Below are 26,639 nucleotides of genomic sequence, written 5' to 3'. Positions count from 1 at the left end.
AACTTTTCATTTCCATTTCCTTTTTCCGGGTTTTACCGGATTACGACCCCCATTGTACAGCTTCCCCTATGATCATAACCAACATTGTAATGTATAACCATGCAACTGAACTTCCCACCGCCACTTAGAAAAGAGACCTACCTTCCTCCTCCCTTTTTAGACCCCCTCTTTAGGAACCTCACCTATCTACAGTCCTTGACAGAACCTTATCTAGTGCCTCTTTTATCTGAATGAAATACAATTGTAAACCACACTTTGATAGATGCACTCCTTCCCTATGAAGAACTATTTTTCCCTGTACCTCAGCTCCAGGAGTTCTACCCTGCCAAATCTCTCTTCCCGACAAAAGACCCTCGTATTGCTTTTAACCTTATGGCATGCCTTGTCAATGGCGGCCGGCTTGGCCGCCCCTCTTCAATGTTGCAGCTGAATAAATTCCAACCCTATGACAAATGTCCCTGACCACTACCTCCTAATCTCCAGCATGTCCCTCTTCATCTCTTTTAACAGGACATGGCCTTTACATACCACTAAATAATTTTCACCTAAATGGAACACCAGAATGTCCAGACATCTGTGCCTTCTCAGTAGCTGATTCAAGCACTCTAAAAGTTCTCACCATCTCATACCACCTTTTCTATGCCATTACACAGTACAAAGCTGATTCTCCAACCCAATGTTACTGCCTCAACCTTTATGGAGCTCATGCCGTTCATCCCATTTTATTAATGAATTGTAAATTGTAAATTGTAGTCACACTTATTGAGCGCAGCTGTCACCCAAAGGGTATCCTGGCGCTTCGACCAAAACATTACCTACAGATGTTTAACACTACACTGCTCTCGGGAAGAAGTGACTTTTGAGATAATTTTTAAAGGACATAAGGTCCTGTTTGCACCTTAGGGACATTGGTAAGGAGTTCCATAGTTTGGCGGCCGCAAAACTGAAAGAGCGACCACCCATCCTCACCCTTTTTATCCTGGGAATTGTCACCAGGAACGCCGAGGAAGATCTCAAAGGCCTAGCGGTAGAGTACCAGGAAAATATATCTTGCAACTTCACTGGCCCCAGCCCATGCAGAGCTCTGAAGACCAAACAGGAAGATTTATAACAGATCCGTTCTTGTACAGGGAGCCAATGAAGATCCGAAAGCGCAAGAGAAGAAGAGGCAGACCGCGGTCGTGAAAGGGCCAACTTGGCTGCCATATTCTGCCCCCGTTGCAGCTTCGAGACCAGAGTGTTAGGGGCCCCCAGAAGCAGTGCGTTGCAGTAGTCTAGTCTACTGAGGATGATACTAAGCACTGCTTCCGTCCTTGCCGCGGGGGAAATAACGGAAGAATTTTCCGTAGCATGCAAAGTAATAGCATGCAAGTCGCCATGGTTTTATTGACGAAGGCATCCTGCTGGAGGCTAGGCCCAAACACGACGCCTAGGTTGCGGGTGGATTCTGCCGCCGCTACCGCGCCTAGAATAGAAGAAGGCCAAAACCCCTCGAGTAAAGGATGGGCAGTCGGTCCAGTGAGCAATAGAGAACTTCGGTCTTTGCTCCATTGAACTGGAGCGAATTCTGATGCAACCAGTCCGCCGTTGCAGTCATGCAACGATGAAAGGAGTCCATGGAAACCGCTTCCCTGCCCTCAAAAGAAAAAATAAGTTGAGTGTCATCAGCATAATTGATAACAGAAATGCCAAATTACTTAATCAAACTTATTAGAGGGCGAAGATATAAATTAAAAAGAATCGGACTGATTGCGGAACCCTGCGGCACGCCCTGATTTACATCTTTTATGGCTGATCGAAAAGGCGGCAGGGCCACAGATTGCTGCCTGTTGCGGAGGTATGAGGCCAGCCAGTCCAGGGCCAGGCCGGTCATCCCGGTTTCCCGGAGCCTGCCCAATAACACCGCATGGTCAACGTGTCGAACTCGGCCGACATGTCGAGCAGCACCAAAAATGCTGCTCCTCCCATGTCGACACGTGATCGCAGGTCGTCCACAACAGCCACCAATGCAGACTCCGTTCCGTGGGCCGGACTGAAACCAAACTGGGCCACAACCAGAAGATTGTTAATTTCAAGAAAGCTGGACAGGGCCCTAGTAACCAATTTCTCTAAGATTTTTATCGAGAAAGGCAAGACTGAGATGGGCCTATAGTTGGCTGGACATAACGGGTCCAAGGTGGCCTTCTTTAGCATAGGAGTGACCACTGCCAGTTTCCAGCTATCAGGGACCGTGGCCGTGGCAAGGGACTGGCAGCAGATGGAATGGAGTGGCGGGAAAAGCTCCCCCTGGAACAGCTTCCAAAACTTGTGTGGCAAAGGGTCTAAAGGGCCAGTACGCAAAAGTCCTCCAGAGAAGGAGTAGGAAAGCAGGTCAGCCGAGGCTGTGCTGCTTCCTCCTCAAGGGCCTCCAGAGACGTTATACTGACCGGTTCCGCATAGCTAAGGGCAAGGGGGCTGGTCAGGTTGGAGGCTGAGAGGCCGTTCAGGATAGTTTTTATTTTATCCTCAAACGCCAAGGCTAAGGAGTCACATAGCTCCTGGGAAGCCGGGATGGTAGATGAGGCGCAGGATGGGTTAGAGAGGTTCTTGGCTAATTTAAATAAGGTTTGAGACTTATTTCCTGCTTTAGACAAGGTGTCCTCTAGAAATTTAGCTTTAGCCACCCTAATCTGTACTTTATAATCCTGAAGGGATTTTTTATAGAGCAGCTTATCTGCTTCCAGATAGTGCCTTCGCCAGACCCGCTCTGCCTGTTTACAGCGAAGTCGTAGCTGGAACAGATCACTAGAGAACCAAGGGCGAAAATTATCTCATCACAAACTTCCTTCCTGTTCCCTGCACACATATTGCCAGGAGCAACCTACGACCATCACCCCAATGCCATAATCCTTTCTCTGCCCCAACCAGTCTGGATAGCTTCAGTGGCCACACCAATCCTAAAAGAGTGTGTCCTGAGTTTCTTTGGGTTTTCCCCCATGCTTTCCAATGCTCTTCGCATGACCTACAAAAGCTTATGAGCAATCACCTGAGACCCATCCATGTGGAGAAAGACTTCCTCCCTGGCTGCCCGGTTAACCTCTCTCCACTTCGCTCTGCACTGTACTGGACACATCTCCTGGTCTGGGAATACTGGAAGTGTCACTCTCTTCCCTTGTGCCATCCGGTCTGTTTTAGACTGGCAAATGCACAATTCCAGCCCACCCTTCTGGGCTTCGACATCCCTTCAGCCCAACCTGTGATACCTTTGCTACCCAGCAGATCCAAAACCCAAAAAGCCCCAAAGAACATCCTGGACACAAGAGTCGAAAGAATGACCCATTTTCCTTATTTTGCATATCTGCAGCTGCACCACTAACAGCTTGCCGAGCAACCACCGGGATGAAGTCTTCCGCATGTGAGGCTGACGACCCCATTCTCTGGATCATCCCTTCAACATTCTCCATCCTAGTTCCCTGGCCGAAGGTGTGTAGCCCCATAAAACCTTGTCTATGAAGGCAGTGCCCACCAGTTTTCCCAATATTGTGACTTTTGAAATCCCTTTTCCATTCAGCGTGAGGATCTACTGTACTACATCCTCCTCCCTGCCCCAACTGTCCTGACCTCCACTTAGCTCCCCCACTTGAAACTCTTTCCAGGGCAGAGCATAAGCTTTCCTAGAGGACACGGGCAGTGACCCTACTACCAACTGCAGCATCCTCTCTCTCCTTTGCTCCACATGTTGTCTGGTATTATCGTCCTGTCTGTGCCTCCATGGCCACCCCATGGAACCTCTCCCACTGTGAACGATACAAAGCTTTGCAATAGCATTGTCCACCCCAGCATGTGCTTTGCTCTGAAGGCAACATCATGATTCAATGAACACAACATAAATACTTTCAGAAGCTTAAGTACCTGTTCATCCCTTGCTGATTGTCTGTTTACCACATATATGACTGACACTTTATCACTCTGAATAAGACCTTTCTGTGCACAACATCTTGATCCCACAATGTCACTGCCACATCTAATGAGAAAAAGTCTAGAAAAGGAATACTGTTAGACCCCTGGTTCCATGCTGCTGGCCATTCTTCTGATTACCACCTGCTCTGCCAGTAAAGCCCAAACCCAATCCCCCCAGACGCATCCAAGAATATCTGCATGTCTCACTCCCATGCCTGTGGACTAACCATTGGATTCCCATCAAATTGTCCAGCAACCTGCATCACATACACAGGTCCTCCCTCGTACCCCCATATAAATGCATGTGATGATGAGACAAGGTCACTTCTGCCAAAGAAAAATAAGAAGATGATGGATGGAGCACTGAAACCTTTCAGACACTCACCCTCAGTCCAGACCAGGGTTTAATCCATCATCGTTCTTTAGCTCAATTTGCCACCCCAGTTCAGACCCAGCCATATGCAAATAAGTCTTGACCCTGTTCCTCATGGGAACAGTTCAGCCCAAACCGCCAAACCAGATCTTCCCTGGACCGACAACAAGTATCATGGGACCGGTTTTGGGGTAACACCCTTCATCAGGCAGGTTAGCTTGAATCCAGTGGCAAAGTGAGCAAGGGACCCATGTTTGGGCATACCCTGCAAACTTAGGCATGCCCAGGCACTTACGGAAATCCTACCCGTTCTGACGAACCTACACACAAATACAAATGTCCCAGTAAGACTTACAGCTCTCTGTTCGTACCCTTGGGTTTGTCCAGCATTGCACCAAATAAAAGTTGCATTTGCACCTTCTTGTCCACCGGGAGGCACGTTTCCATAGACATAGAATACAGTTCAATACCTAGGAATGAAAGCACCGTTGCTGGCCCCATAGCCCATGAGCTCTTCAAAACATGTCAACTGGCACTCACAGTCTGCAGAACCTGGCAGCCCCACCTAAAAGAAGTAATCCAAATAGTGCATTGCCATCCTCTTCCCCATGTGTGATGTAAAACCCCAAGGTAAGGAGGTGAACCGCTGAAACAGTGCACAAGATATCGCTCAGCTCATGGGTGACTCTCCTTGGTCATGAACCATTGGCCCTCAAACGGTATGCCTAACAAATGGAAATCCTCCTGCTGTACCTGCAACACCGGAAGGCTGACTTAACGTCACACTTCCCCATGAGTGCGCCCCTACCGATCTGTTCCACTAATGCTGATCACATCTACTGAGAAATATGACACTGAGGTTTCCTCATCTGAGATAAAGTCATTGAGCAGGATCCCCTCCAGCATGGATAAGTGCTGTATGAGTTGGAATTGTCCTTGTTCTTTTTTCAGTAGCATCCCAATCGAGGATACAATCAAAGTAGGCACAGGCTATTGGTCAAACTGTACCGCCATTCTCACCATAAGCACTTCTTTTGCTAATTTCTACCTCACCACTTGTTTATGTGTTGCCATACATTTCAAATTGTCCACCCATCTTGTAACTCTGGGGCCCCTGTACCCTAAACAAAACTCCTCCCTGAAATTGTCTCTCAACAACTTTGCGTCCTGTCTGTTATAATATACCGTCAAACACTTAATTGGTGTATGATCCTATGTCCATATTGCCATGTATCCCTCATGCTTATCCCTGCATCCTTTACGCATCATCCTTTTCGTAAATGTACATCCCGACCTACTTTGTCGCCCCTCGTAGTAACCCCCCACAGACGTAATGCCTTGTTGCAGTTGCGTGTTCCCCTTTTTCACTTCAGCACCCTTACCTGTCGTCAAGGTCGGGCTCTCCATGGATCCCGCCGTCCAGCCAGTTGTGAAGGGGCTTCACCATCTGAGTCCATAGACGTTCCCCGGTCTTACAGGGCTGTAAGGAACTATGAACAAGTGCATTATATAAGACCCCCTGAACCTCGCCTACCACCTGTCTTCATCTTCCTGGCCATCATCCACAATATCACCCTCCTCTTAGCTTGCTTCATTATAATCCAGTTGTTCCCTGCTACTCATCTTACTCTTCTGGCCCTATGGGCCATTTGCTTGCCTGTCAAGTCTGCCATCAATCCTATGCTGCACTCTGGTATCCATCTCTGAGGGTGCACCTTCCTGGCTCAACCACGAACATCTGTTGCATGATGCCAGTCCAAAAGACCGCATTGACCCTTCTTGGCTAATGCCCTACTAAGGCCACCTCAGACCTTTGTGTGGCAGTGTTGTTGCTGTCCTACGTCGCTACCAGGCTGCCCATTCTTTACCCTCCATCTCTTGTCCTCCTGGTTTGTGAGCCGCATAAGTCTCTCTCGAGCCTGCTTGTCCGTCTTTGCGCTCTCCCTGAAAGAAAATGCAGGTCTGGCGTGCAGTTGTTAGGGTTTCTCACCCTGATCTTTAACCCAACCCGTGCCCTGCTCCCAGTCCTGCTGACAATACCCATCACCGTACTCCACCTGCTCCCTCCTACTCTCTCTATCTGAGTGGCCGTCCCTCCTCGCAGAAGCCCCCCACAGTTGGATAGTTCCAGGCATGAGTCTTCACTGGAGGCATCACCACATCCCCCTTGTCCCACAACATCCTGTCCTTCCCTTTCTTCTCTTCCAGGCCCTCATCGTCATTCCCCTCCAGGGCTGCCGCAATTAAGGCAGAGGGCGAGCCCTTCACATATTGCTAGGCCCCTACCCTGGCAATTGCGCCCCACATTCTATTTGTTTCTTACTGAATGCATACCTTTGCATCGCATGCATTACATCGCATGCCTTGACAACGCAATCGTTACAACGACCACATTGTTACAACGCATTACATCGCAAGTCATTTCAACAACTTGCTGTAGGTGGCGTGCTGGACTTAGGAATAGTATAATTTACTATTCCTATTCCAGTTTGTGCAACAGCAGAGAAGGCATTGATTTGTAAATCCAACACCAGTGCGCCCAACACAGCAAGTTGTTGAAACGACTGGCGATGTAATGGCTCACATTGTAACAATGCGGTCGTTGTAACGATCGCGTTGTAAAAGCATGCGATGTAACACATGCAATGTTATGGTTGTTTACCTTCTTACTGCCCTTAGCTGTGTCCTGCCCTGCACCTATCCCTCCCCATCTCTCGATAGACCCTGCAATGCTCTGGATGCCATCTCAAGCCATCCATTTGCAGCTAGGTGCACTGGGGGCTCTCTCACCACACTGCTTTGAGTCCCCCTCTTCATCCTCACCATGACCCCGCCCTCTTCAGCTCCCCAAAAATATTAGAGGCAGGCCTAACCAATTCTATCCCCCCAGTCCGTTGCCATGAGGCAATCTGCTCATCCCATTCAAGCTCCTCATCCTCTTCCCTGTTGCTGCCAAAAAGCTTTTTTTCCCTTCTATCTTCACCGCCCTTCACGTTGGAGCGAGATGCCTTCCTCTGCTGTCCTGGCTGTCCTTGACCCACCCCCTTCCAAGCCCATAAAAAGAAACTCTGGCCGCAAGTTTGGGCTTTTTCTAGTTTGTAAGCCACGCACTTACAAACTGGAAACGCTCATGAACGCTCTTCTGCTCAACGAGAGGCGCTCCCTCACCGGTACACCAAGAACTGCTGCCGCCACACTGCCCGCTGAATGCCTCCCAAGGCGCGCCACGGCCCACGCACCCAGGGTAAGTAAGTCCATGCGGCCTGCCTCTGATAACAGGCGCATTGCCTCTAGGACTCTCAAATCGTTCTTATTGCCAACGCACCTACACTACACTTGCCTATAAAAAGTGTCCTCACTGTGCACTACGCCACCGGATGACCTACAAATGGTCAGTGGCCTTATAAATGGCCATTTATATGATGGGCTTAAAGCCCAAAACTGACCATCCCAAAAAGATCCCAAAACGAGTCCAAAGTAGCCCAGGCTGCACCAAGTCCCAAACTGCTGGGGGTCACACCTTCCTGTGGTCAGCAGCCCCCCTAAGCCCATTGAGCAAAAGTTTGAGTTGCAGCCACTTGCAGTAATTGTGGCAGCACCTATAACAAAGCACTCTACTGTATGGGGATCAATAGAAAGACGGGGTTTGTATGCTCAAAAAACGTTTCCAGTTTACATTGTGCAGTGGTTTCCTGCACCACTTTTTCCTCTTACGTTCATGTTATGTTATGTTATATTGTGTTATGTTGTGTTATGTTATGTTATGTTATGTTATGTTATGTTATGTTATGTTATCCGAGTTTATATAATGCACAGCTGCCTCAGCAAAGAGGCATTCCGGCGCTGCCAGCATCAGAGAGGACAAGGGGCTAAGAAACAGAACAGGTAGACACAAGGAACATTCAGAAGGATCGTAAACAGCTAAGCAGAGGGGAAGATGAAGGTTTTGATAACTTTCCTAAAGTCCATCAGGCGGTCCAGGCTATGGATCTAGAAAGGCAGAGAGTTCCATTGCTTAGCTGCTAAGCAGCGGAAAGATCGATCCTGGCCTGAAGACGCTTCACTTGGGGGACTCTAACCAGGTGGTGTCCCAGGGAGCGCAACTGGTGACTCTGGGCATACGGAGCTAGCAGGTGAGCTAGGAGGCCAGACGATGCAAGCTTCAAGATCTTAAAAGACAAGCAAAGAGCCTTATATTGGATCCGCTTGGCCATAGGTAACCAATGTAATCTCCGGATAGCACCTGTAAAGGGGCAATTACACGTAGGCCCCAACATGGCTCTAGCGGCAGCGTTTTGGACACGCTGCAGTCGCATGACCTCTGCCTGATTAGCCCCCAGAAGGAGCAAACTAGCATAGTCTAGTCTAGATAGGATAGCTGATTGAACAATCAGCTGGCGCGTATGAGGATCAAAGACCCTCAACAGCGGCCGGAGTCCCAGAAGGAGGCCAAAACAGGTGCTGGCAACATGTTTAGTATGATCTTGAAAACTAAGGGTAGAGTCCATCCATACCCCCAGGTTCTTGTCCACCGACTTGGAGGTGGGAGCACTACCAAGAACAGTTGGCCACCATTGCTCACTCCAGAGACTCCTGTCCTTCCCCACCAGCAATACCTCTGTTTTGTTTGCATTCAGCTGGAGGCAGTTTGTGGTCATCCACTACGCAAAGGTGGCCAGGCCACTCCTAAACCTAGCAGCATCCTGCGTGGAATCATCAGAGAGGGCCACCACCAACTGCTTATAGTCTGCATACGAGACCATGGGGAGGCCCATATTCCTGGCCACCGTTGCAAGAGGTTGAATATATAGATTAAACAATACGGGGCTCAGCGCAGACCCCTGAGGCACACCCTGACCGATGGAATGAGCCTGGGGAAGAAACAGGGGGGCTGACACTCGGAATGACCTCTCTGTCAAAAACGATCTGAACCATTCCAACATTAGGCCCACAATACCAGCTTCCTACAGATGCTGTAACAGAATCCCATGAGAAACCGTGTCAAATACGGCACTCCAATCACGCAAGATTAGTGCCTCTGTATGACTGGAATTGAGAATGGTCCGCAGATGTTTTGTTACTGCCAGGAGAGCTGTCTCTGTGCTGTGACTGGAGCAGAAACCATTTTGAGAGGGATCTAAGATGTTATCAGTATTCAGGAACCTCATTAATATGTTATTAACGTGAGCCTCCGCAATCTTAGCTACCCAAGGAAGGAGGGATATTGGCCGAAAATGTTCCAGTTTGGCCGGGTCAAGCAAAGGTTTTATAAGTATTGGGGATACCCTCCCCTGTTTCCATGGCACAGGGACCAGAGCTGTAGAAAAAGAAGTGTTAAAAACCTGGCACAAAGGGGCTAGGAAGAGAGAGAGAGCGAGTCCCTGAACTGGGCGGGCTTTAAAGGATCGGCCAGGGAGCCGGATTTATCTTTCCTACTCAATAAAATAAACTCTTCCTGCGTGATAATAGTAATAGCTGCCAGAAAATGCAGTGGAGTTAATCCGCAAAGAGCCAGAGGAGGAGGAGACCCTTGTGGAAAGGACCCATAGGTGGTATCTACTGACAAAAAAGTTGCCACGTCCTCACTCTGTGTAATCAGGGAAAGAGAGGAATTTTTCCTTACTCATACTTGTACCTTGGGGCATAACAGTATATAAAAAAATGTACACGTGAAATTTTTGTATTGAAATGTCTGACTGGATGCTGGGCCAAGAAATAGCTTAGTCAATGTTCACTGCGGAGTTCCACATTGCAAGGGCTTTGGTGCGAACTTTGGCACAAGCCAAAGTAAGCCTCTATCATTTTGAGGTAGGTAAAATGATCAGCATACAAATAGACAACATTGCAGCACTAAAAAACGTCAACATTGACAGCATGTGGCACATGAAAACTATAAGGACGGTGGGTGGTCTATACATCAGTAAAGACATCTTTTCTTTTATGTCCTGATAAGGGGGTTATGTGCTGATGAGTTATGGTATACACCTGTTACAACGCAACTTTTACAACTACCTACTATTACAACGCAACTTTTACAACGCATACCATTACAACACATTGCGCTGGGGGGCGCTCTAGGATAGGGAATAAGTATAATTTACTATCCAACACCTTCCCTAGTGTCCACGGGGACTGGAGTTAGAATAGTAAATTATACTTACCACTATCCAGCACCTCTAAGCGCTATGCGTTGTAATGGTATGCGTTGTAATGGTCGCGTTGTAATGGTAGGTAGTTGTAATGGTATGCGTTGTAACATGGTACATCCATGAGTTATTTTTGGATCATTTTCACATCTTACATCTTACATCTTAAGCACTTCTTAAATTCAAATTTTTAAAATGCCAGGAGGTGCTCTAGGCAAAGCGTTACTGAAAGAGAAATTGATTATGACAAAGCATGGTGCACCACTGTATAAAATGTGTGTTTTCTCGTCATATTTATGTTTAAAATAAAACTTTATCTATTTGTTGTTTAATGTGATATTGGTCAGCCTCTCATTCTGAGTGGCTCATTACTGCTCCAATTCTAGCACAGCAGCTGTGATAAGAGATGTCATAGAGTTGTTTGAGTGTGGAGTAAGAGGCACATTGTGCTGCATTGTTTATTAACTTTTTAAATGAAAATTGGTTCTGGAAACGGCTTTGAAATACAATGCTGAATGTTGACCTAATGTCTTACTATAAACCCAAGAATGCCATCTGGACTAAATAATATATAAAAGTGTCTTGTCAGGCACCTAAGACCAGCAACACCTTGTTCTTTGTTGAATGTCAAAGCTTGTGTTTTTTAAGGTCTTGCTTAAAGACAGATCTAGCTGTCTGGTATTGAAGATCTATTTATAGACAATACCAATACTTACAGTGGGCTTTGGGTCAGTCTTCTGCTTAACTGGGTTGGCTCTCCTGTAACTCTCAATTGCAAGCTTATTATATAAATGACTTTACTTCTTCCTGTGTTTGCCCCTCCCCTAAAGCATAGCTTCTTTACCATCCTTTTGATGGGATGACTTGTATCCTTCCACTGCTCACATGTGGGTAACTACTTTTTATCCTTTTGTTTTTAGCACTGTTTGGAAGTGCATAGGTTTTCATTCTGTCTTCTTTGTGTGCTGCTTACCTCTCAAATCACTTTGCTGACTTGCTCTCTGTTGCTCAACCCGCCCCAGCTCATCCATTGCTTTCTCCACTCCCCCTAGTTTGGCTTTATTTACTGTTTTTACACAATATATCCCCATCCATAAGTTTCTCATTTGCTCGGTCATTCACCCACTGTCAGTTTTCCAGGACCCCTCCCTCTGCTCCCCATTTCTCTCCCACCTTCCCTATTGTGTTGATTTTTTTGAGGACTCAGGACTTCTGCAATTAGGTACAGTAAATGTAAAAAACAAAATGGCAGGAATGTCATGTGGTATATGCATACACGTGTGGTGTGCATGCACATGTACATGTCATCACTCTGGTCTACTGTGGTATTATGATGCCCACCCGCACATGTGTGATGACACATGCAGGGGTACATTATTTTTTGCAAGTGAAACAGTTACAAGCATTGGCAAAGCTGATACATCTGGCATTGCCCATCACCCTTTAGGTAATTCTTATTTGTTTTGTCTTGGTTTTTGCAAAATGTTATTGTTCATGAACCTGCCAGGCCTTCATTAAACCTAATATTAAAAAAAAGGCTTAAGGCAAAAGTGTTTTCTGATCTAAAAAAATTACACATTACTCAAGTATACCAGGCACTGAAGGGAACTACATTGTTTGTGGATGTGCTTCTTCTAAAAGGGCAGCATGCAGTAACTCATAGTAAAGTCAGTCAATGGCTGAAGTGGGCTAACATATCCCTTAAAAGCATGATGTAGTGGGTAGAAGAAAAACGTGAATGACAAAATCACAGACTAAAGGATAAAGTCCGGTTGAAAACCCCTATAAGTCACTATGTTATGCATACTTTTAGTAAACTCAAAAGGTCTTGGCTAACACAGCCCTAAAAAGCCATTGGTCTGGCATTGGCTGCTAGCACAAAAACATCTACATAAGTTAAAAAAATAGGCCAAAATGTAACAAATAAAACAAGACCAAAATGGCACAAATTCAATCAGTAGAACCGGTGTTATGAATTTGTAAAGAATAAACTGTAAAATAGTGCCTAGAAGCATAAAGCGCCGCTCGTGGCTATCTGGTTGCGTTGGACCAGATCAAAATAAAAACTTCAGGCCAACCGCAATGGACTGTGGGTCAAATATAATCCCAGATTAGTCCAGCTGAAGCTTTATCTTCTCAAGTTTTGTGCCAAGGGTCCCGTTTTTGTAATTAGGGACAGGGTTTTTTAGACTGAGGGAAATACTGGGCGCACTGCTCACGGATAAGTTGCAGGAGGTATGGTATTGGACAATAGGTGCATGCAGTTGAGGGGCAAATCCCTAAAACCCCTCAAAAGTGTGCGTAGAGACACCCCATATACAATGTGGACAAAACCTGCTGCACACTACATACATAAAAGTACAAGCACACAAGATGTCTCAATGGAGATAAAAGTTCAAATTTCCATAGATTAAGAAGGGGACTGTCGTGACGGAGAGGTTGGGATCCGACAGTGTGGGCGACTGACAGTAGGGCAGTAGGACCCTGTGGGTCCTCAGGCAGAGTGACCAGGTCACCGGACACCAGATCCGGTGGCAGGGACAGGAAGGGGACGGACAATGACCAGGACAGAGACGTGGACGGACGTGGGGACGAGCAACTACATGATGTAAGAATAAAGAAGAGTTAAACTAACCTGTGTCCTGTGTATGGTGTACACCCCTGCACACAGCATGGACACGACAACTGGCGACGAGGGAAGAAACGATCGTCACGACGTGCGAGGAAAATCGTCGTGTGTGGATTAGCATCATGGAAACATCAAGGTGACGCCAGGAGCTACACGGGAGCCCACCCCGATCAGCGTCCTACAGAGTGACAAAGCGCGGTAAGGAGCGCTCAGGAGCAGCGGAGCAGCGTTAGTGCCGAGCAAAGTTGCGAGGAGATCGCGCTCGCGCATTTAAACGCGAAGTCTCGTGAGACGTGGAAATCCCGGCGGCCATCTTTGGATCAGGCAGAATAAGCCAATGGGAGCACAGCAATAACGTGGCGGCCATTTTGAAGTCAGGAAAGTGAGATTTAGAGCGCGAAATCTCGCGAGAACAAGGGGCGGCCATTTTAGATGGGACAAAAGCACTAATAGCAAGAAGAAAAGGACAGCGGCCATTGCAAGGGCAGGCAAGAAAAGAAAAGAGCAGAAAAACAAAGAAAAGTGAAGAATAAAGGGGAGAAAACAAAGAGAGATCGCCCAAAAGCAAAGAATAACTAACATATCAAGAAGAAGAAAATGAATAGGAGGCACAACAAAGAGTGTCACAGTAACAGGAATACTACAAAAGAACAGAAAGGACAAGAAAAAGAAAACAAAAGGACAATAAAAACATAGAGAAGGATAAGAATAACAGAAAGAGAAAGAAGAAGAAAAAAAAAAAAATAAATAAAAGGACAAGGAAAAAGGGGACACAAGAGAAAAGAAAGTAGAAAAAGTTAAATCAAAGCACAACACAAGAAAAAGAAGAAGGCGAGAATGGCAGATCCAAAGCCCAGCGCACAATACAGGAGACAAAATAAGGACGAGAAGAAATGACAGAAAGAAAACGAAAATAAGAATGGAAAAGGTCTGAAAAGACAAAGAAAATAAAAGTTTGAGTGAAGAATAAAGGATAAATAAAGCGCAAAAAGGGCGCACAAGTGAAGAAGGGCAACAAGAGAAAGAAAGAAGACAGTGCAATAAGAAAAAGGAAAACAACAAGTGAAAGGAAGAGAAAGGACATAAAGAAAAAGACAAATCGACAAAGAGAAAAGAAGAAAATAAAGAGGAAGAAAGAAGATAAAGAGATAAGAAGAAAATAAAGAGAAAAGAAGAAGAAAAGAAGAAAGAAGATAAAGAGATAAGAAGAAAATATAGAGAAAAGAAGAAAAAAGATAGAGAGAAAAGAAGAAAATAAAGAGGAAGAAAGAAGATAAAGAGATAAGAAGAAAATAAAGAAGAAGAAAGAAGATAGAGAGATAAGAAGAAAATAAAGAGAAAAGAGAAAGAGAAAGGAAGAGAGAAAAGAGGACAAAGAGAAAAAACAAAAGGAAAGACATAAATATAAGAATAAGACGCAGGAAGGATGCAAATATAAGAAAACAAGGAAATAAAGAAGAAGAAGACTAGAAAAGCCCAGAAGAGGCCGAATAAGAAAAGAAAAAAGGACGAATAAGAAAGAAGTAAGAATAAAGGAAAAGCCAGAGATAAGGCCAAATAGAGGAAAAGACAGAAAAAGAGAAATAACAAAGAAAAGAGGGACAAAGATCACCAAAGAAACAGAAAAGAGAAAAGGAGAACATAGAAGAAAAGAAAACAAAAGGAAAGACACAAAGACAAAGAAAATAAAATGGGTAAAAAGGAGCAACGTGACAGGACTTTGGCGCAGGAGAAACAGCAACAAAAGGAAAGGACAAAGACATACAATGAGCAGAGCGGACAGGCGCCACCAAGGAAGATTAAGGCAAGAGACACCGCACGGCCAGGACCAAAGGTGGTGAGACAGAAAGAAACAATATCGATATTAAGACAACCGGTTCTCCAAAGATTCACTGGCGGTGACGAAAGTGAAAGGATTGATGATAATGGCTGTCTCCGACCGACAACAAAGAACAAGGACAAGATAGCGTGTCAAGGACCTAAAGGCGGATGAAGAAGAAATGGCAGCGGCAACTGCAGCCACATAGAAGGAGGAAGATAGAGGACAAGGAAGCGATGGAGACACTAGATCACGAAGGACATTCAGTAAATAACAGAGACTCATCGAAGAGATGTAGAGTGACAAGCTCTCTCTCTCTCTCTCTCTCTCTCTCTCTCTCTCTCTCTCTCTCTCTCTCTCTCTCTCTCTCTCTCTCATTCTTTCACCTTCATCAATATAACTGTGAATGAGGACTATGATAAATGTGTCACGAACTTTTGTTTGCAACAAGGGGGGAGATGTCGTGACGGAGAGGTTGGGATCCGACAGTGTGGGCGACTGACAGTAGGGCAGTAGGACCCTGTGGGTCCTCAGGCAGAGTGACCAGGTCACCGGACACCAGATCCGGTGGCAGGGACAGGAAGGGGACGGACAATGACCAGGACAGAGACGTGGACGGACGTGGGGACGAGCAACTACATGATGTAAGAATAAAGAAGAGTTAAACTAACCTGTGTCCTGTGTATGGTGTACACCCCTGCACACAGCATGGACACGACAGGGACCACCAGTATTTCGGCTCCTCTTTTATTGTTCATTCATAGCCAGTCCCATTTTTGTGTTTGAGGAGATCAAGGGGCGCAAGAAGAATGCCACTGGTGGTAGTAGGTCTGGCACGAAGAGCAGACCTGGCATCATAGATGGGCAGGCCAGAGCTTCGCATTCGCTATCCTCCACTAGCGATCAATGCTTGCTATGTAAAGAGAGGGGCTGGCAGTGGCTCAGCAACAAGCCTGTTTGCAGTTGGGAAGAAACCAGAAGCTTGATTTCAGAACGCCAGGAGCTCCACTAAGGGTCTAGGACCTGAGAGGCCCCCCTTGGGAGCAAGGACCTTGCTGAGGCTCGGTTGAGGAGTTGGTTGGGGAGCTTTTTATGTCACTGAAGCTCAGATCAGAAGGAAGGCCAGCAGACTTTCCCTTTGAGTCACTCTGGGGTCCTGGGCTCAAGAGGATGTCGCAGGCCCAGATTACGACAGGGCAGCAGTTCCATTAGAGCAGACGTCCAGCAGAGTTGTGGCACAACAGTTCTTCTTCCTGCCAAATTATCAACAGGTACAGAAGTGTACTTTACTGTTGGTTTCGGAGGTTCTTCTTTTATACATATTTGTGCATTTGAAGTGGGGAGAAGCTTGTGGAGGCAAGCCTTTGAAGTGCATAAATGCCCTGCCTTCCTGGCCTTGGCTCCAGGCTAACTACACAGGGTATGCAGCCCTTTGTGTGGAGATAGAACACAGCCTATTCAAGTGGGCGTGGGGCTGGGAAGAACTCCTCCCACCCATCCTGACTGTGATGGTCCATCCAAACTACCTAAGCTCCCCATTGTTTGTGGGTGTCTAGGAGTAATACACAAATCCCAACTGCAAACAGTCACATGACCCAGAGACAGGCTGCAGGCACCAAATGTTTAAGGCAAGAACATGCCTTCTTTGTAAAAGTTACGTATTTGGGGATTGACCCTTATGAAACAACTGGGCTAGGCCTCCTTTAAATATATATAAATCCAAATACCCTATTTGTAATCGTACAAAAATTCTCTTTTAATTCAAAGTCAACTAAATGAATTGTCTAAACCTGTGCATTTATTACCAATATCATGATCTTCTGTGCACTTTCTTATACGCTTACATATGTCCATTAGACCACATTCAGACAATCAACAAACACATTATTGCATTATACAACACTGTACATGACTTTAACATTACTAATACCATGATAACATAATGTTCAAAACATGCTTTTATGACCAGTCTGATAATATACCAAATGCTGAGATTGCAATTGCTGTTATTATATTTACAGTGACCCTCTTGCTATTAGTGTCACTTGGGGGCTCTAAAACAGTCCTGTTACAGTAGACTTTTGAGTTCTTAGGTCATTTTTGGAGGTCTACTGTGTGACTTTCGTCCACGGAAGTCACTCCCCTGGGGGCATATTACCAAGGGCGTTTTCGCCGCTTTAGCGGGACTTTTTCCCGCTAAAGCAGCGAGAATTTCATCGCCCAATTACCAAGCTGTCGCTAACACCAGTTAGCGACGGCTTGTAGGCGATAGCGAGCATTTTGGGGCCCGCTTTGCATGTCAGCGATAATTATCGCTAATGACATGCAAAGTGGGCGTGCCAAAATGTTAGCGACTGAAAACAGTCGCTAACATCGCTATAACCTATTACCTACAAAGGCGAAGTGATGGAAATATTCAAGCTAAGCGCGAATATCTCCAAAAGCTAACGCCTGCTAATACCAGTTCTTAGCCATGTTATCCAATGGGAGGTGGATAACATGGCTAAGAGCTGTTTCACGCTAATGCGTGAATTTCGCTGTATTGTCAGCGATATTCACGCATTTCGCCTGATTTTTATCGCTTTTGAGATAAACCTTGCTAATAGCAAGTTATCTCAGCAATGAAAATCGGTGGAGCGCGGCGATAATAATTTTGCCACTAACCCTACTTAGCGATAAATATCGCTGTTTGTAGGTAATATGCCCCCAAGTGTTCAATTTATGCATTTTGAACCTTTTATTTTTTTGAGTTCTCCGACTGGTTAAATTCTGCGAAACAATAAATACCAACATTATAGTACACTTCTTTCTATGCATCTGTTATTTTTTTAAGCTTCCAGCACTTCGCTTTGCCCTATTACCTCATTCTTTTTTAGATTATAACTCATTCGGTTTGCTTGACAAGGATTCCTCTTCAATATTAAATCGGTTTCCTTCAGTTCTCCTTCAAAGTTCATATTCCACAAGAAGGATTTAAATGTTAGTGAAGCAACTTTTACTGGGCTCACATTTTTCTGCAATTGGCTTTAATCACAAAAGATCAAAATGGCCTTATTGATACTTACAGGCTCTTGCAGTCAGTGTATTGCCTTAGGGAAAAGCTATTACTTTGAAAGATTAGAGTGTTAATTGGACTTGTCCTGTTTAACCATTGTTTCGGAGTTGGGGCTACCTTATAAACCATTCATGCAAAATGCAAGTCAGGCCTCATACTTCTATTCCAGCCTCTGTTTTATGAAACAATATTGCAGGCTTGCATCATTGTAGCTAGAGGAGGCTCTCTTTTTAGTCTGAATTCTAATGGAAGTGCGGTACACGTGCGAATTAACAATTAACGTTTATTTAATGGTTTAAAAAGAATCCCCAAGTCCGAAAAACTGACGGGCTCATAAATGACACTTCAATAATTTGGCAACAAGATATTTTGTACTTGTAATTTAACGATGCTTAAACAGGACAAGTCCAATCAACGCTCTAATCTTTCAAAAGTAAAAGCTTTTCCCTACGGAAATATACTGACTATAAGTGCCTGTAAATATCAATAAGGTAAAAAATAGGCCAAAATGTAACAAATAAAACAAGACCAAAATGGCACAAATTCAATCAGTAGAACCGGTGTTATGAATTTGTAAAGAATAAACTGTAAAATAGTGCCTAGAAGCATAAAGCGCCGCTCGTGGCTATCTGGTTGCGTTGGACCAGATCAAAATAAAAACTTCAGGCCAACCGCAATGGACTGTGGGTCAAATATAATCCCAGATTAGTCCAGCTGAAGCTTTATCTTCTCAAGTTTTGTGCCAAGGGTCCCGTTTTTGTAATTAGGGACAGGGTTTTTTAGACTGAGGGAAATACTGGGCGCACTGCTCACGGATAAGTTGCAGGAGGTATGGTATTGGACAATAGGTGCATGCAGTTGAGGGGCAAATCCCTAAAACCCCTCAAAAGTGTGCGTAGAGACACCCCATATACAATGTGGACAAAACCTGCTGCACACTACATACATAAAAGTACAAGCACACAAGATGTCTCAATGGAGATAAAAGTTCAAATTTCCATAGATTAAGAAGGGGACCACCAGTATTTCGGCTCCTCTTTTATTGTTCATTCATAGCCAGTCCCATTTTTGTGTTTGAGGAGATCAAGGGGCGCAAGAAGAATGCCACTGGTGGTAGTAGGTCTGGCACGAAGAGCAGACCTGGCATCATAGATGGGCAGGCCAGAGCTTCGCATTCGCTATCCTCCACTAGCGATCAATGCTTGCTATGTAAAGAGAGGGGCTGGCAGTGGCTCAGCAACAAGCCTGTTTGCAGTTGGGAAGAAACCAGAAGCTTGATTTCAGAACGCCAGGAGCTCCACTAAGGGTCTAGGACCTGAGAGGCCCCCCTTGGGAGCAAGGACCTTGCTGAGGCTCGGTTGAGGAGTTGGTTGGGGAGCTTTTTATGTCACTGAAGCTCAGATCAGAAGGAAGGCCAGCAGACTTTCCCTTTGAGTCACTCTGGGGTCCTGGGCTCAAGAGGATGTCGCAGGCCCAGATTACGACAGGGCAGCAGTTCCATTAGAGCAGACGTCCAGCAGAGTTGTGGCACAACAGTTCTTCTTCCTGCCAAATTATCAACAGGTACAGAAGTGTACTTTACTGTTGGTTTCGGAGGTTCTTCTTTTATACATATTTGTGCATTTGAAGTGGGGAGAAGCTTGTGGAGGCAAGCCTTTGAAGTGCATAAATGCCCTGCCTTCCTGGCCTTGGCTCCAGGCTAACTACACAGGGTATGCAGCCCTTTGTGTGGAGATAGAACACAGCCTATTCAAGTGGGCGTGGGGCTGGGAAGAACTCCTCCCACCCATCCTGACTGTGATGGTCCATCCAAACTACCTAAGCTCCCCATTGTTTGTGGGTGTCTAGGAGTAATACACAAATCCCAACTGCAAACAGTCACATGACCCAGAGACAGGCTGCAGGCACCAAATGTTTAAGGCAAGAACATGCCTTCTTTGTAAAAGTTACGTATTTGGGGATTGACCCTTATGAAACAACTGGGCTAGGCCTCCTTTAAATATATATAAATCCAAATACCCTATTTGTAATCGTACAAAAATTCTCTTTTAATTCAAAGTCAACTAAATGAATTGTCTAAACCTGTGCATTTATTACCAATATCATGATCTTCTGTGCACTTTCTTATACGCTTACATATGTCCATTAGACCACATTCAGACAATCAACAAACACATTATTGCATTATACAACACTGTACATGACTTTAACATTACTAATACCATGATAACATAATGTTCAAAACATGCTTTTATGACCAGTCTGATAATATACCAAATGCTGAGATTGCAATTGCTGTTATTATATTTACAGTGACACTCTTGCTATTAGTGTCACTTGGGGGCTCTAAAACAGTCCTGTTACAGTAGACTTTTGAGTTCTTAGGTCATTTTTGGAGGTCTACTGTGTGACTTTCGTCCACGGAAGTCACTCCCCTGGGGGCATATTACCAAGGGCGTTTTCGCCGCTTTAGCGGGACTTTTTACCGCTAAAGCAGCGAAAATTTCATCGCCCAATTACCAAGCTGTCGCTAACACCAGTTAGCGACGGCTTGTAGGCGATAGCGAGCATTTTGGGGCCCGCTTTGCATGTCAGCGATAATTATCGCTAATGACATGCAAAGTGGGCGTGCCAAAATGTTAGCGACTGAAAACAGTCGCTAACATCGCTATAACCTATTACCTACAAAGGCGAAGTGATGGAAATATTCAAGCTAAGCGCGAATATCTCCAAAAGCTAACGCCTGCTAATACCAGTTCTTAGCCATGTTATCCAATGGGAGGTGGATAACATGGCTAAGAGCTGTTTCACGCTAATGCGTGAATTTCGCTGTATTGTCAGCGATATTCACGCATTTCGCCTGATTTTTATCGCTTTTGAGATAAACCTTGCTAATAGCAAGTTATCTCAGCAATGAAAATCGGTGGAGCGCGGCGATAATAATTTTGCCACTAACCCTACTTAGCGATAAATATCGCTGTTTGTAGGTAATATGCCCCAAGTGTTCAATTTATGCATTTTGAACCTTTTATTTTTTTGAGTTCTCCGACTGGTTAAATTCTGCGAAACAATAAATACCAACATTATAGTACACTTCTTTCTATGCATCTGTTATTTTTTTAAGCTTCCAGCACTTCGCTTTGCCCTATTACCTCATTCTTTTTTAGATTATAACTCATTCGGTTTGCTTGACAAGGATTCCTCTTCAATATTAAATCGGTTTCCTTCAGTTCTCCTTCAAAGTTCATATTCCACAAGAAGGATTTAAATGTTAGTGAAGCAACTTTTACTGGGCTCACATTTTTCTGCAATTGGCTTTAATCACAAAAGATCAAAATGGCCTTATTGATACTTACAGGCTCTTGCAGTCAGTGTATTGCCTTAGGGAAAAGCTATTACTTTGAAAGATTAGAGTGTTAATTGGACTTGTCCTGTTTAACCATTGTTTCGGAGTTGGGGCTACCTTATAAACCATTCATGCAAAATGCAAGTCAGGCCTCATACTTCTATTCCAGCCTCTGTTTTATGAAACAATATTGCAGGCTTGCATCATTGTAGCTAGAGGAGGCTCTCTTTTTAGTCTGAATTCTAATGGAAGTGCGGTACACGTGCGAATTAACAATTAACGTTTATTTAATGGTTTAAAAAGAAGCCCCAAGTCCGAAAAACTGACGGGCTCATAAATGACACTTCAATAATTTGGCAACAAGATATTTTGTACTTGTAATTTAACGATGCTTAAACAGGACAAGTCCAATCAACGCTCTAATCTTTCAAAAGTAAAAGCTTTTCCCTACGGAAATATACTGACTATAAGTGCCTGTAAATATCAATAAGGTAATTTTGATCTTTTGCAATAAAAGCCAAAAACAGAGAAACGTGAGCTCAGTAAAAATTGCTTCACTAACATTTAAATACTTTTTACAGATTATGAACTTTAAAGGGGGACAGAAGGAAACCGATTTACAATGGAAGAGGATTCCTTGCAAATCAAAATGAATTAGTTCTATTCTAAAGAGAATTAGGTAATATAGCAAAACAAAGTGAAGGAATCTTAACAAAAACAGCAGATGCATCGAAAGAAGTGTACTATAATTTACGTATTTATTGTTCCACAGAATTTAACCAGTCAGAGTCCTAAGAAGAACCCAAAAGAAATATGAGGTTTGAAGCGCGTTGATGGAAAACTTGGGGAGTGTCTTCCTTGGATGAAAGTCATACCATGACCTTTCAAAAATAGACTTCAGAACTCAAAAGTGTACTGTAACAGAACTGTTTTAGAGCCACCAATGGACACTAATAGCAAGAGGGACACTGTGTATATGGTAATAGCAATTGCAACCTCTGTATTTTGTTTATTTTCAGACTGGACATAAGAGTTATGTTATCATGGTACAAGCAACGTTAAAGTCATGTACATTGTTGTATAGAGCAATAATGTGCTTGTTGATTTTCTTAATGTGGTCTAACAGACATATGTGAGTGTATAAGAAATTGCAAAGAAGATCATGACATAACTAGTAATAAATGCACAGGTCAAGACAATTCATTTACTTGACCTTGAATTGCAAGAGAACTTTTGAACAATTACAGCTAGAGTAATTGGTTTTAGATATAAACTTTCTAACCTTAACTTGCTACCATGGTCACAAATGTATCCAAGCAGGAAGACAGTGCCACCATGGCCAACAAAGTGATGTGGCCCATTCCACCCCTTGGATCAGATTTCTGTCCCCAACCCAAGGAAAACTCTGCCAATTAGGACAGTAGCCAACAGAGGCCACTGACAGGTGCCAGTGTCAAGAGCCAGGCCCAGGACATTCAGTGATCTCTGAATTCTGAGTTTTGTCAGAATGGGGGACAATAACCCTGAGTGTTTTATACCCTACTTCCACTCTACCTCCCACCAGTTTATGGGTGGTAGCCTGAGACTGGCCACTCAACCCAGGGTCTGTATCCTGATTGTAAAACTGTGCCTTGTGAGACAGGACTTCAAGTGGAGAACCACCACCCCTAAAGGTTGACACACAGGGGCTGGCCAAGATTGTGGATGGCTAAGATGTGCATTTGTGTTTCTTTGCTCCCCGCTGCCGGGCCTGGCTGTCTAATGCAGCACCATACAGGTACTGAGTCCCCTGACAGGTCAGGCAGGACAGCCTGAGTGGAGGAGGAGACCAAAGGCCATGCAAAACGCCTCGGTGCGGCTTCCATGCCAGGTTTGTGGAGTCGAGGGGCAGCCTGATCATGGCGACTTGAGGAGGGTAGAAGAAGTGAGAAAACCAACCGAGGTGATAGCCTGACCCCAGGACACGCAGGTGAGGAGTCGAGGGGGCAAGCTCGCAGCTGTCGAGGCTCGAGCCAAGGCCCGCAGGGTGGCCAGTCCTGAAGAGCTCCTGCAACGAGCCCTTAATTGTCGCTGTGGGAGGAGGAACCACCAGGGAGGCACACAGGTAGCAACAGTCGTGGGGGCCCCCCCAGTTCCTTTATTGTCTCGCACTGATCACCAAGGGAGGAGCAGATAGCCCATCTGAAAGTTCAGCGACCGGCCCGGGATGTAGCAAGGCCCTCTACACCACCATGCAGGTTCCATGGAGCCGGATCCCACACACAGGAGCACGGGAAAGACACAAAAGTGAGCACTCTGGCCTAGAGAGGTCTATTACCTGTTGCACACTTGACCCCGGGCTCCTGAGACTGCCCAGCAAGGTGTCTGCAGTAACCACAAGCCCCTTTCAGAGGAGGCCGTGGGGCACCCAATGAGCATTGACCACGCCAGGGGAACCTGAGTGGCGGGGCTGCACCTGGACCTTGGGGGCAGCAGACGAGGGCCATATATACTATGTAGTGCACCTTAGAGGCATGGATTGCCTGGCCGGGTGAGTCCAGGAGTGCAGTCACAAGAAGACAACACAGACAACGAGGCAGCCACCTGGAGCCGTGGTAGTCCCTGTGCCATCTCTGTAGCCTAACTCCTGGCATTTCCTCTGCCCCCAACATGGCAACTGCAAGTGGGAAAAAGACTGTAACCTCAAAGTCATGTTACTAAAGTTCACAGGAGGACCGGAAGAAAATACTCCTTCGAAGTTACCCGAGGGGCTCTCTGACTCCGTGGCCTGGGACAAGCAGCTCACCCGCCCCTCCCGAGAGTTGATGTACGCTTCCCTGCATGAGGACCTTCACTCTTTCATGAAGGAGGTCACACAAGAGTTGAAGGACACACAGCATGATCTAGATGGGCTGGGCGAGAGAGTCTCCATGCTGGAAGATCATTAAACTAGCAGGGAGGAAGAAATTGAACAAGTTCAACAGGAAATTCTATGCCTTAGAGATCAGAACCTGGACCTCCAAGCCCACACAAAAGATCTGGAGAACAGATCACGCCGGAACAACATCCGGAATTCGCGGGGTTCCATCTGAAAACAAAGGATCGGACATCTTACGTGCAGGACATATTTTGATCCATCCTGTAAGCCGGTCCCGAGATAACCATCCAACTCGACAGAACACACAAAGTGAGACCCAAACGCTAACCTCAAGCCCTGCCACCAGACATTCTCACATGTGTCCATATGCCTCAGTGGGTCTTGGATAAAATTATCTTGTAACACTATAAAATTTCTGGAGCATGCCGCTCAAGAGCTGGGAAACAAGGCAGCAACCAAAGAGGACTCAGGATAACAGGTCTGGACACAGCCGGCCATGGACTCACTTTTATTTTCTCAACAGACTTCTTTGTCTCCACTCCCTAGTTATTCAATTCATGTCACAAAAGTGCACCCTTCATCTTCCTAATGGACTTCTTTTTCCATTCTCTAGTATTCCAATTCATGTCACAAAAGTGTACCCTGATACAACTACCCCATTTCCCTTCATTCTACCTTCCTCTTCAGATCACTTTCTGAAAAGCCTGTGTAATTTTACATTCTCTTTTCATTTATTTCCTACTCTTTGTTTTATTTCGACTTGAAGTTGATTTTGCGCTGTTTTAAAATGTAAATATTGATCAAATGGTGGTAAGCTCCACCCTTTTATGATTTTTTTATAAATCAAATAAAAGTATTATTACTAGAGTACATGTGTCCATTACTTACCTTTGAAGGAGTGTATCCTCCAGAAAGCCAGAGACAAACACTTCCTGCAGTATCAAGGCTGTCACCTGTTCATATACCAGGACGTCGCAGCAAAAACTCTTCAGAAACTGAAATGTTTTCACCTCATCACTTCACACCTTCGTGCAGCAGGAGTGCACTATTCCTGGGGGCACACCTTCTGTATAATCTTCTGTCATAAAGGGAAATTACATCAAATCCAATCCCTGGAAGAAGCACAATGCATACTGGACTTGAAGGGAAACCCTCCTGAATCTATGCAAAACAGCAGAGAAAAAACAGACGGAACAAACAGCCGAGTGCGAAGGTGCACAAGCTCTTTCCTGGTTGGTCTTCAGCTTGATCTTGATACAATGGCCAGAGAGAAGCAGGCAGTCATAGACACACTATACGGAGCCTCATGAAGACCTGCATCACCTTGACAAGGGGGACCTCTACTTTGGGTCTCCTATTCCTACTCCTTTGCTCATATCTCCCTCTCCTTTCTACACCCGCCTTGACACAACCCCGGGGCTGTGTATGGCCGGCCCAGGCGGGGATGGGCGGCCGCACCCATGACCTCACTAGTGACTAAATGGACGTAACAGAAATGGACTCTAATTTCCTTGACATTAGTTAAAAAATGTTGTTGTTATTGTTTGTTATGACTTTGGTTTGTTTTGAATTTCCTTGGTTGAAATTACCTGGGTACTATTGTTGTGAGACCTTGACCTCTGCACTCCCTACTACATTATGCTCTACCTGCACCACATGCCTGATCCTCTGCCCTCTCACAGGTAGCCACCGCACAGCACTCTACATCTGTGCCCAATGTCAAATCGACTAAGAATTCTCATACTAAATGTCAAAGGCCTGAATTATCCCCTGAAAAGGAGCTCTATCCTGTCTTATCTTGAACACTCAGGGGCCCATGTTTGCCTACTACAAAAGACCCCCCTGCTCCCCTGAGATGAGCACATGCTCTGCTCTAAAACTTCCCATGCCAATATTTCTCTTCCATCCCAAACAAAACAGCCGGGGTACCCATTTTAGTCTCCAGACACTTCAAAGGCAAGGTAATATCCAAAGAGGCCGAATTACGTGGGAGGCTCCTAGCATACTCATTACATACAGGCACCAAAATAATCAAAATAGCCTCTATATGCTCGCCTAACGAAGGGCAGGAGGCATTCTTGAATCAAACAGTGACAGAGATCATGGGGTCGTCTGGTGACCTGAACCTTGTCTACGATAATGACATGGACAGATCTGCAGGGAGTCAGAGATAGATGGGGCACTTACCAAGGAGGGTTTGGCCTGGCTCAACATTAGGGGCCTCACCGATATCTAGAGGAACACACATACCCAGGCCCGAGCCTACACATATGATCCATTTCAACAGAAAACATATGCCAGGCATGACTATTTCCTGGTCACTCACGATCTTGGGTGCAAGATGTCACTATTGATCCCCGATCTCTGTCGGATCTTGCGGCTGTAGTGGTCAACATAGACATTCCAAGACATCGCAATAGCCCCAAAACAGGGCGCCTGTGAGACAGTCTCTTACAAGTCCTGGTAATTTGAAGA

This window comes from Lissotriton vulgaris, chromosome 1_1 (assembly GCF_964263255.1).
Source record: "Lissotriton vulgaris chromosome 1_1, aLisVul1.2, whole genome shotgun sequence".
NCBI classification, from domain to species: Eukaryota; Metazoa; Chordata; class Amphibia; order Caudata; family Salamandridae; genus Lissotriton; species Lissotriton vulgaris.
The sequence above is the reverse complement of the archived record's forward strand: the minus strand, read 5'-3'. Positions refer to the sequence as shown.